Genomic DNA, 10245 nt, shown 5'->3' with positions numbered 1-10245 from the left:
CAGCTTTAAGACAAGCTGACTTTATAGTTGTCAATAAAATGTATGTCCATTTACACACTGTTAGGTTATTAGAATACAGCAAACATTTACTATATCCTCCTCTCCCACAGTTGTAGATGGATCCGCAGATAATAGAGATCCACCAAGGCTCCATCTGCTCAATATGTCTACAAAACCAGCAAGATGTGTCCTTATGAAACTGAAACAATTGCAGGTCCATAACCTTTCAAGAGATAGCATAACCTAAAAGCAGGAGAAGATGCGTCCACATGTTACGTAGAGTTTAGTAGCTAACAGTGTAGACTTTGGGGTCAGAGACACACGTGTTCTATTCCCAAATTGACACACTAGCTTGTCAGTTTCCTCCTAGCTAAGATGTATTTGTAAAAAGGGACTGACTACCTACCTCATAGGGTTGTCGTATTAAATGAGATCATAATGCATGTCATGTGTGACAAGCTTGGCATGTGGTAAATAATAATTGCTTAAGTATAGGATGTTGGAGCAGTGTTTCTAAACACTTAGCAAGAGTCATTACAGAACAGTTTTCCCTAAGGTGGCATTTAGGATATTTTCAGGTGTAATGAACACGATGCCAAGTACCGAAACCTTAAGAACATTGTTTACTTAAGGGAAAGTCTAGAGGTAAACAGTTCCAAATTTTGTTTGGCAACTCAGCAGTTTATCAAACTTCCATCTTAACTGCGTAATTTTCAGCACGGTGGCTTTCTTTTTTTTTCTTTTCTTTTTTTTTTTTGCAGCCCCATGGTTGCAGGATGATGGCCACAGCTTCATGCTCTTCCCACAACTCCTTCAAACTCAAGACGTGAGGAAAGGGGCTGAGACTTTCTCATCTGGTTCCTTTCTCCTTTTGTCAGTGAGGAAAGCCTTTCCCAGGAGGAGGAAGGGATGCTGAGCAGTCACTTCTGCAGGTGCTCACGAGCTTCCTCTGCCTTTATGTCCAGCCCTCTGAGAAGGCCTTAGACCATTTTCAACCAGCATTTTAAACTTTTAAGTCCGTAGCTCAAAATCCATCCGGGAACACTTAGAATCTCCCTGTACTTAACTCGGCCATTCGTTTCTCTTTCTTTGCAGGTAGTGAATCCCTAAGTCTAATGCCATTTGTCTTATGCACATAGTAATGTATTGTTTCAGAAACTTTTGAGGAGGTGTTCTCTTGTTTAACCCTTTTAACTTTTGTACAAGAAAATTGAGTCTCAGTGAGGTTAGGTGATGGGCTAATTAATGGTTGGAGTCAGGATTTGAACTCAGATCTGACTTTCAAGTCCGTGCTTTCTTCCTTATACCAAAGTGCCTCAGCCCACCCTGGTGGTTTTATATGTGAGTGGGAGACCAGTTGGGATTCTTCTGAGTAGCCACTTCTGTGAAAGGTGATTATTTCATCATGGTTTTATAAGGAAGATGCCATTGGTCTTTTCTGAGTTAGATTTGTGGATTATAATTTAGTTTTAGGGAATATATATACATATATATATTCTTTGCTGTTACTGGAAAGGAGGAAATGGAAAGTATGAAGGGTATATTTGTGTAAAAGGGGACTTATTTAGCTTTGTCCTATTTTCTTTTTTTTAATCATCACCTGAGGATATTTTTTCTGTTGATTTTTAGAGAGTGGAAGAGAGAGGGAAAGACAGAGAGAAGCATCCATGTGAGAGAGACACATCGATTGGTTGCCTCTTACACAAGCCCTGACCAGGGCCCAGTACGTGCCTTTGACCGGAATTGAACCTAGGACCTTTTGGTCTGCAGGCCGACGCTCTATCCACTGAGCCAAACCGGCTAGGGGTGGCTTTGTTATATTTTCATAAGATAGTGTCTTACACATAATTTTATTATATAATAGTCCCTCCTTGCATAATTATTCAAAGTAAGGTTTAGAGGGTCTGGAACAGATTGCTGCATTCAGGGGATTGGACAGAATCCTTGGGAATATGAAGAGGCATTATTTTTAGCCACAGACATCTTGGTTGTGTAGAATTGTTCTTGTGTAGAATAGAAACACATATGTTTCTTTTTTAGAGAGAGAGGAAGGGAGAGGGATAGAGATAGAAACATCAGTGAGAGAGAAACATTGATTGGCTGCTTCCTGCACGCCCCTCTGACCGGGGATTAAGCCAGCAACCCAAGCATGTGCCCTGACCTGGAATCGAACTTGTAACCTCCTGGTTCATGGGTCAGTGCTCAACGACTGTGCCACACTGGCCAGGCACATATATTTCTTTTTAGTTGTGAGAAGAAGTGTGAAAGTCTCATTTTATATAGCCTCGATTAAAGGGAAATATGAAAGAAAGATTCTTGCATAGAGAGGGGAGTGTCTCCCTAGGCTTAGAGGTACTGTTCATTGATGGCGTGTACTGTGTCAGGTCTTACTGGGAACTGCGAAGAAAACTGAAACCGAAAGGAGCATTAAATAGCTGAGTAATTCTGTTGAATCTAAATCCCAGAAGACTAAATTTTAACTCTGTATCCTCAGCCACAGACTTCATTGTGTTTTTTTCAATCGAATATAGACAAAATAGTATCCTCATATTATTAGATTGTTTTTAGAAACTAGACTGTTTTTAATCTCCTCTGAAGTTATAAAACTGGAGTCATGAAATTGTTTTTGCAGGAAGTAGTTATAATTTTGCCAATAAATATCTGTTGTTATTTACTTGTTATAAATATCACCGATTTTTCTTTTTCTTTTCGCTTCCTTCCTTTGTTCAGAATAGGAAGCATACAGGTCCATTTGCTTTTCTTTAAGCAGATATCTTTGGAATGAAGAAGTGATTCTGGCTTGTTTCTGATTCAAATGCAGGCTTGTTTTCATACTTGTAATATGTAAATGAAAGCTCAGGAGCCATTATATAGTGTCCTCTGTTAGTTTCTCTGAAGACTTGTACAGCCACTTATCCCACCTCCTCTCTGGCCTCATCTGAGTTTCAAACCTGTACTATTACGTGGACCTCCCTTGGCTGTATGAAACCTGCCTTGTTCCCAGAGTCCATTTTCACGTCAGAAGGTAGGTTTGTGAGGGGCAAAAAAGGAGGTGGCAGACTCCTTTCTGACACGTAGATACAGGACCTGACTGGTTCTCACGCCTCCCAGTGACCATTTCAAGTCCACGTGGCACAGTTTGTGTGGATTGCAGACATGCAAAAGCTGTAAGCAGTCTTTGAAACTAAGGCCAGTGGACCCCAAATCTGGAAATCACAGGAGGTAATTTCACACATTCAAACACATTTCCCGTGCCCACCAAATCAGCACATCTGGAGCAGGGCCTAGAAATCTGTATAAAACAAAACTTCCTCAATGGGGATTGAAGAAAAAACTTCATTAGGAGCGTTCTCTCCTCACATGACTGTTTTTGTAATAATTATTCATTTTTCCTCAGAAGAGCCTGTGGATCACAAAATTATTGAGACATATACCAAAGTTTGTATAATCATGACAAATTTGCAACCAGTTTACAGAGTGTGAAAGAAAATGCTGTCACATTTGCAGTGTTGGCTTACCCACAGAATTTAGCAGAGATTCCTGGTGGTTTTTAAAAAAAATACTTTTTTTTTTTTTTTATTTCAGAGAGAGGGAGAGGGAGAGAGACAGAAACATCAATGATGAGAGAGAATCATTGATTGGCTGCCTCCTTCATGCCCTGACTGGGAATCAAACCATGACCTCCTGGTTCATAGGTTGATGCTCAATCACTGAGTCACACTGGCTGGGCAAGATTCATGTTTTTAAAAGATATAATATAACAATATTGCAAGCCAGATAATCATAATGCCTGTTGGCTACAAAACAACCTGAAATACTAGATAAAACGTAAACATCCTTTAAAAGGACTTTTAAGAAAGTGACATAAATCCTCAGAGACTAAAATGAAGTGGAGCTGAAACCAGTTTGGCTCAGTGGATAGAGCGTCAGCCTGCGGACTGAAAGGTCCCAGGTTCGATTCCGGTCAAGGGCACGTACGTTGGTTGCGGGCACATCCCTAGTAGGAGGTGTGCGCAGCTGATCGATGTTTCTCTCTCATTGATGTTTCTAACTCTCTATCCCTCTCCCTTCCTCTCTGTAAAATATCAATAAAATATATAAAAATAAAATAAAATGAAGTGGAGGCCAGAAAGGAAATGGGTGATGATGCCTGCGTGATATGAGGCAGTTTGGTGATCTTGGTCCAAGGGACTGAGATTTTCTCAGCTGCAAGGGCAGAATTTGAGTTTTGGGGCTTTGAAGAGGTGGAGAATTGGAACTGAGATCTCTAGAAGCTGCCCAGATGTTTACAGGGCTACACCCCAGTGAAAATAACATGAAATTAGGCATGTACATTTCTAAGTATACATGGGACAGTTATTTTAAAAAGTAACGATTTAAAAATTTGAGTTATCAAATTGTTGAGCTTTCTCGGGGGTAAACTCAAGACAGGATAACATGCAGCAAATTTACTGGAGAGTGTAACTGGGCTTGACACCTGTAGGGAAGGAAGAAAGTGGGATTAGTAGTGGGAGAAGTTAGCTGTGTTGCAGTCACAGAATTACTCGTGTGCCTATGTTGGCTTCAGCCTCAGTTAGACTGGGAAAACCTTTCAAAATTGCCCAAACTTGAGGTGAGAAGCCTGGGCCTTTATATCCCTTCATTGACAAGTCATTGAATACAAGCTCTACCACATTACCAGGAAGGGGGAAGCATGATCTTGAGTGAGGTAGACTTCTTCAGCTGACTGTGTTTGGAACTAAGGTAGTTCCTGGAGAGGGCAGGCAATTGAGAGTTTTCTGCCTGCACCTCCACTGAGTTGGAGAGAAAGGGACCAGGTAGAGCAGTGGTCGGCAAACCGCGGCTTGCGAGCCACATGCAGCTCTTTGGTCCCTTGAGTGTGGCTCTTGCACAAAATACCACGTGCGGGCGCGCACGTACAGTGTGATGGAAACTTCATCGCCCATGCGCAGAAGTTGGTTTTCCGCCTGGGCGAGTCTATTTTGAAGAAGTGGCGTTAGAACACTCAAGGGGCCAAAGAGCTGCATGTGGCTCGCGAGCCGTGGTTTGCCGACCACTGAGTTAGAGGAATCCAGACAGTGCACTGATGTCCTCTACAGTGATCATAATGCAATTAGAATAGAAATGGTTTGGCTTTTCTCAGGTGGCCTGTCCCCTTTTTCAACTTTCCCTTTATTATGAGTTCCCTCATTCCTACAAGACTCATCCCTGAGGATGTAAAGGTGGGTGGTGGTGTGGATGTGGGTGGGGGTTATCTCCAAGATAGACATCCAAATCTGAGTTCTTCTAAGTGACACTGACTAGAATCTATCCACCATGGGTGCCCTTCAGGGCCTAGATAAACTATTCTGTAACTAATACTCTAAACTATAGTTGGAGGAATCTAGGTGTGATGGTTAATTTTATGGGCCAGCTTGACTATAGAATGCCCAGATATTTGGTTAAAAATTATTCTGGAGCCGAAACCGGTTTGGCTTAGTGGATAGAGCGTCAGCCTGCGGACTGAAGGGTCCCAGGTTCGATTCCGGTCAAGGGCATGTACCTTGGTTGCGGGCACATCCCCAGTAGGAGGTGTGCAGGAGGCAGCTGATCGATGTTTCTCTCTCATCGATGTTTCTAACTCTCTATCCCTCTCCCTTCCTCTCTGTAAAATATCAATAAAATATATATATATATATATATATATATATATATATATATATAAAATTATTCTGGATGTGTCTATGAGGGTGTCTCTGGATGAGGTTAGCATTTGAATTAGTAGGCTGAGTAAAGCTGATTGCCCTCCCTAATATGGTTAGGCCTCATCCAATCTGTTGGAAGCCTGAATAGAACAAAAATGTAGTGGAAGGATTTGTTCTCTTTCTGCCTGTTTTTGAGCTGGGACATTGGTCTTCTCTTGCTTTTGGACTCAGTCTGGGATTTTCACCATCAGCTTTCCTGTTCTGAGGCCTTTAGACTTGGACTCAAACTATACCTTCGGCTCTCCTGGGTCTCAAACTTGTGGACTGAAGATCTTGGGACTTCTCAGCCTCCATAATCGTGTGAGCCAATTCATTACATCCATCTCCTCCTATTGGTTCTGTTTCTTTGAAAACCCCTGATAAGTATGTCAACCCAATAAATGCCCTTTGGAGGTGACTGAGATTTGTTCTTTGTTGCGGATATTTTCCATAGGACCTTATCTGAGGAAACAAAGTTATGTTTAGCTGGTGTAAGGGCACAAACATCATCAGGATAGTTGAGAAGAGGCTGCAGGCAGAGTGCAGACAGTTCAAGGTGGGGCTAAGATCTCAGAACCTTGATCAACTAATATGGAAATCCCAGTCTGAATGTTAATGTGTTTCTCAACTTTCTATAAAACTCCACTCATGGGGCTGGTGTTTCTCCGTGGTTAGAGGGTCAGCCTGACACCTAAGGGTTGCGGGTTCAATTCCTGGTCAAGGGTACCTCTACCTTGATTGCAGGTTCGATCCTGCCTTGTGGTAGGGGTGTGTGGGGGAGGCAACCAATCGATGTGTTCTACCCCCACCACACCCCCATCCCACCTCCCTCCCTCCCTCTCTAAAACTCAAACGGAAAATATCTACTGGTGAGGATTACCAAAACAAACAAACTGCATTCTACCAGGGTTGCTTTTAATGCAAATTGGTATGTGACTGATCTATGACAAAGGATCTGGTATAATTCTTACCTCCCCAAAAAGGAAGATACCTGTGCCCTCCTGCCAAATTAAGACAGAGTAGGACAGGAGAACCACAAACATGGGAGTTGTGTAGATCTTACTTCTCAGAAGTAAAGTGGTGCATTATCTCATCACTTGGGCAAGAGATACACCTACAAGTAAATGAATTCACGAGGGGGTCATTTTTAGCCATGTTATTACTTACGGTAAGAAATGCATAGGTTTGCCCTGGCCGGTTTGGCTCAGTGGATAGAGTGTTGGCCTGCAGACTGAAGGGTCCCAAGTTCGATTCCGGTCAAGGGCATGTACCTTGGTTTCAACATCCTCAGTAGCAGGTGTGCAGGAGGTGGCTGATTGATGTTTCTCTCTCATCGATGTTTCTAACTCTTTCTCCCTCTCCCTTCTTTTCTGTAAAAAATCAATAAAATATATTTTTTTAAAAATGCATAGGTTCAAGAATAGAGAGGAAAAGGTGCCCAGGAGGTCAATATGAGAAATTACTCCCAAACAACCTCCATTTACATGCAAATTAAAACAGGTCCAACTCCTTCTGGAGGCCACAGGCGTCCTGAGGGCAGGGGCCGCGTGCTTCTTCCCGCATCCTTCATGTCTGAAACGTAGCAGCCCTCCCACTCCTTCGCTGGGAGGAACCAAGACCCAAGAGCCCCCAAGCTCAGCCACTCGAGCCTCCTCTGGAGAAAGCGAGGAGTCATAGAGACGTGGCTTCCTAGACCTAGACAGTTGGGGGGTGGGCGTGGCGAGCAGCCGGAAGTCGAGGGCCCCGCGGGGACTCCCCCCCCCCCCCCCTATTATTCCGGGCCTCCGCTGCCGGCGCGTCTAGTTCTCAGGTCACCTCCCAGCGTCCCGGCGCCCAGGCGACGGCGCCCAAAGCCGGAGCCGCCGCGGATGCCCGGGTGAGCGGGTGGGCTGGGAGCGGGTGGGCATGCGCGGAGGGCGTCCCGGGTGCGCGTCGGAGCTCGCCGGGCGGCGCTGTCCTCGCCCGCGCTCCTCGCCGCCGCTGACCGCCGTGCTGTCCCTCCTCGGCTCGGAGTGGAGGTGGGCGCTGCGGCCTCGACTTGGGCAGCTGCGGGCTTGGGAGGTTTTGAGGACAGCACCGAGGAGCCTGTGTGTGGCCCCGTGCCCGAGCCCCATAGCACGTATTGCCCCTGGGAGGACGCAGCCCGGCAGCCGGGGTCCCCAGCCGAGGCCGGGCTGCTCTTCCCCAATCTGATGCCCAGACACACCTGGAGACGTGCCTGGAGCAGAGGCTCCCGGACTTCTGGGGACTTTTTTCTCTTCCTTGAGGGATGGACCAAGTCCCATCCTTTAATTTTGTAATATAATGGTATTTAAAAAGCAAACTTAGACTACCTGTGCCACCATTACTTCAGAAAATATACAGGGTGTCTCCTCCCGCCCCCCAAAAGTATACACACTTTGAGTGATTATAAAGTCAATGTTTATTAACATACAGTTCATTTTCAAAATTTAGAACACCTTGCAGGGGTCCTCAAACTACGGCCCGCGGGCCACATGCGGCCCGCCGAGGACATTTATCCCGCCCGCCAGGTGCCGCTGCCTGTCCTGCTTAGCAGCCGACTGGTCCCGGGCCGCAGTGCGCATAGGAATTTGTTCATAGTTTTTTTTTTGAACTATAGTCCGGCCCTCCAACGGTCTGAGGGACAGTGAACTGGCCCCCTGTTTAAAAAGTTTGAGGACCCCTGCTACAGAAATGAATTCTTTTTTTTGCCAATGCCTGTTTTCAAACATAACCATTCTGGCCCAGGCACTGCTGATAACAGGAAGCAATGGAATCAAGAATCATTTCGTTCAGTATTTGTGCGCCCTCAGTCCGTCCACGGTTGTTGGTTTTGTGCCTTAAACTTTATCTCTTATGTATCCCCATAAAAAAAAAAAAACAACAACTATCTAGTGGCACTTGAGGATAAATTTTGTTTAAAGCTTAGTCTGGCTTAACTGATTTCAAGTCAGTTAAACCTGAAAAGGAGTGGAAATAAGTGCGTTATGCGCTGATGAAGTGTGTATACATTTTTTTAGGACACCCTATATTTAACACTACTGAAACCCTAAAACTCAAAATAAGTGTTGCCCTTTGCAAGAAAGGTCGTTGCTAACATGTCAGTGACTATGTGTATATCATTATGGTTTTGTTATCGTTTTACAGCTTGCCCAATTAAAACTTAATAATGAAAGGTCATTTGAAAACCATTGCTTCCTAATAGTTTGGGTTTCAGAAGTCTTGTCTCAGTTGGCATTATTTTGGACTTTTGGAATTAGAGCCCCTGAATTCAGAACTTACTCATGCAGCTTAACTTGTTCAGTGAATCAGCTACGCTGAGCCTTTTTTGTTCTTCTTAACCATGGCTCACAAACCTTTTGTTAGAAGCAAACAGAATGTATGTTTAAATATTTGTTACTTGCATCTGCAAAGTAAGAGTAAATAAGAGTTCTGGTAATTTACTGTAGAACATCATTTAGAAACCCATTTTTTCAGACTAAATGTATGTGTGTATTTAATAGGCTTTATTTTTTAGAGCAGCTTTAGGTTCACAGGAAAATTGAATAGAAGGTACAGAGAGAGTTCCTCTGTACTCCCTGGCCCCACTCATTCATAGCCTTTTCCATATTAACATCCCCTACCAAAGTGGTACATTTGTTAGAACTTATGCATTATATAAAATCCTTAGACTGCATTAGGGTTCACTCTTTGTGTTGTATATTCTATGGGGCTTTTTGTTTGTTTGTTTAATATATTTTTGTTGATTTCAGAGAGGAAGGGAGAGGGAGAGATAGAAACATCAATGATGAGAGAGAATCATTGATCAGCTGCCTCCTGCACGCCCCCTACTCGGGATTGAGCCCGCAACCTGGGCATGTGTCCTTGACCAGAATCAAACCCGGGACCTTTTGGTCCACAGGCCGATGCTCTATCCACTGACCCAAACAAGCTAGAGCATTCTAAGGGTTTTGATAAATGTATATTGACATGTATCCACCATTATACAGGGTGGAGCAAAAGTAGGTTTACAGTTGTGAGTACAAAAAAACAGAGTTTTCGCTGAAACCGGTTTGGCTCAATGGATAGAGCGTCAGCCTGCGGACTGAAAGGTCCCAGGTTCGATTCCGGTCAAGGGCATGTACCTTGGTTGCGGGCACGTCCCCAGTAGAGGGGGTGTGCAGGAGGCAGCTGATCGATGTTTCTAACTCTCTATCCCTCTCCCTTCCTCTCTGTAAAAAAATCAATAAAATATATTAAAAAAAAAACAAAAAAAAAACACAGAGTTTTCTCTTGTATTATTATTTAACTAGAGGCCTGGTGCATGAGATTCATGCACTGGGGGTAGGGGTGGGGGGATCCCTCAGCCCAGCCTGCGCCCTCTTGCAGTCCGGGAGCCCTCGGGGGATGTCCGACTAACGGTGGTCGGACATCCTTAGTGCTGCTGCGGAAGCAGGAAAGGCTCCCACCACCACTGCTGCGCTCACCAGCCATCAGCTGGGCTTCTGGCTAAGCAGTGCTCCCCCTGTGGGAGCGTACTGAC

At 44.3% G+C, this 10245-nt stretch overlaps 1 protein-coding gene across 1 annotated transcript in view; it reads left to right on the top strand.

Moving 5' to 3' along the window:
• Window positions 1–7509: 7509 nt before the first annotated feature.
• The window catches only part of ZNF197 (zinc finger protein 197), a 28794-nt gene continuing 26058 nt past the window's right edge, over window positions 7510–10245 (top strand). Inside the window, exon 1 of the mRNA XM_080672138.1 lies at window positions 7510–7599. The gene's annotated coding sequence lies outside the window, so the exon portion shown is untranslated. The remainder of the gene's footprint in view (window positions 7600–10245) is intronic.

Source organism: Plecotus auritus (genome assembly GCF_963455305.1).
Source record: "Plecotus auritus genome assembly, chromosome: 6".
Classification (NCBI taxonomy): domain Eukaryota; kingdom Metazoa; phylum Chordata; class Mammalia; order Chiroptera; family Vespertilionidae; genus Plecotus; species Plecotus auritus.
The sequence above is the reverse complement of the archived record's forward strand: the minus strand, read 5'-3'. Positions and strand labels throughout refer to the sequence as shown.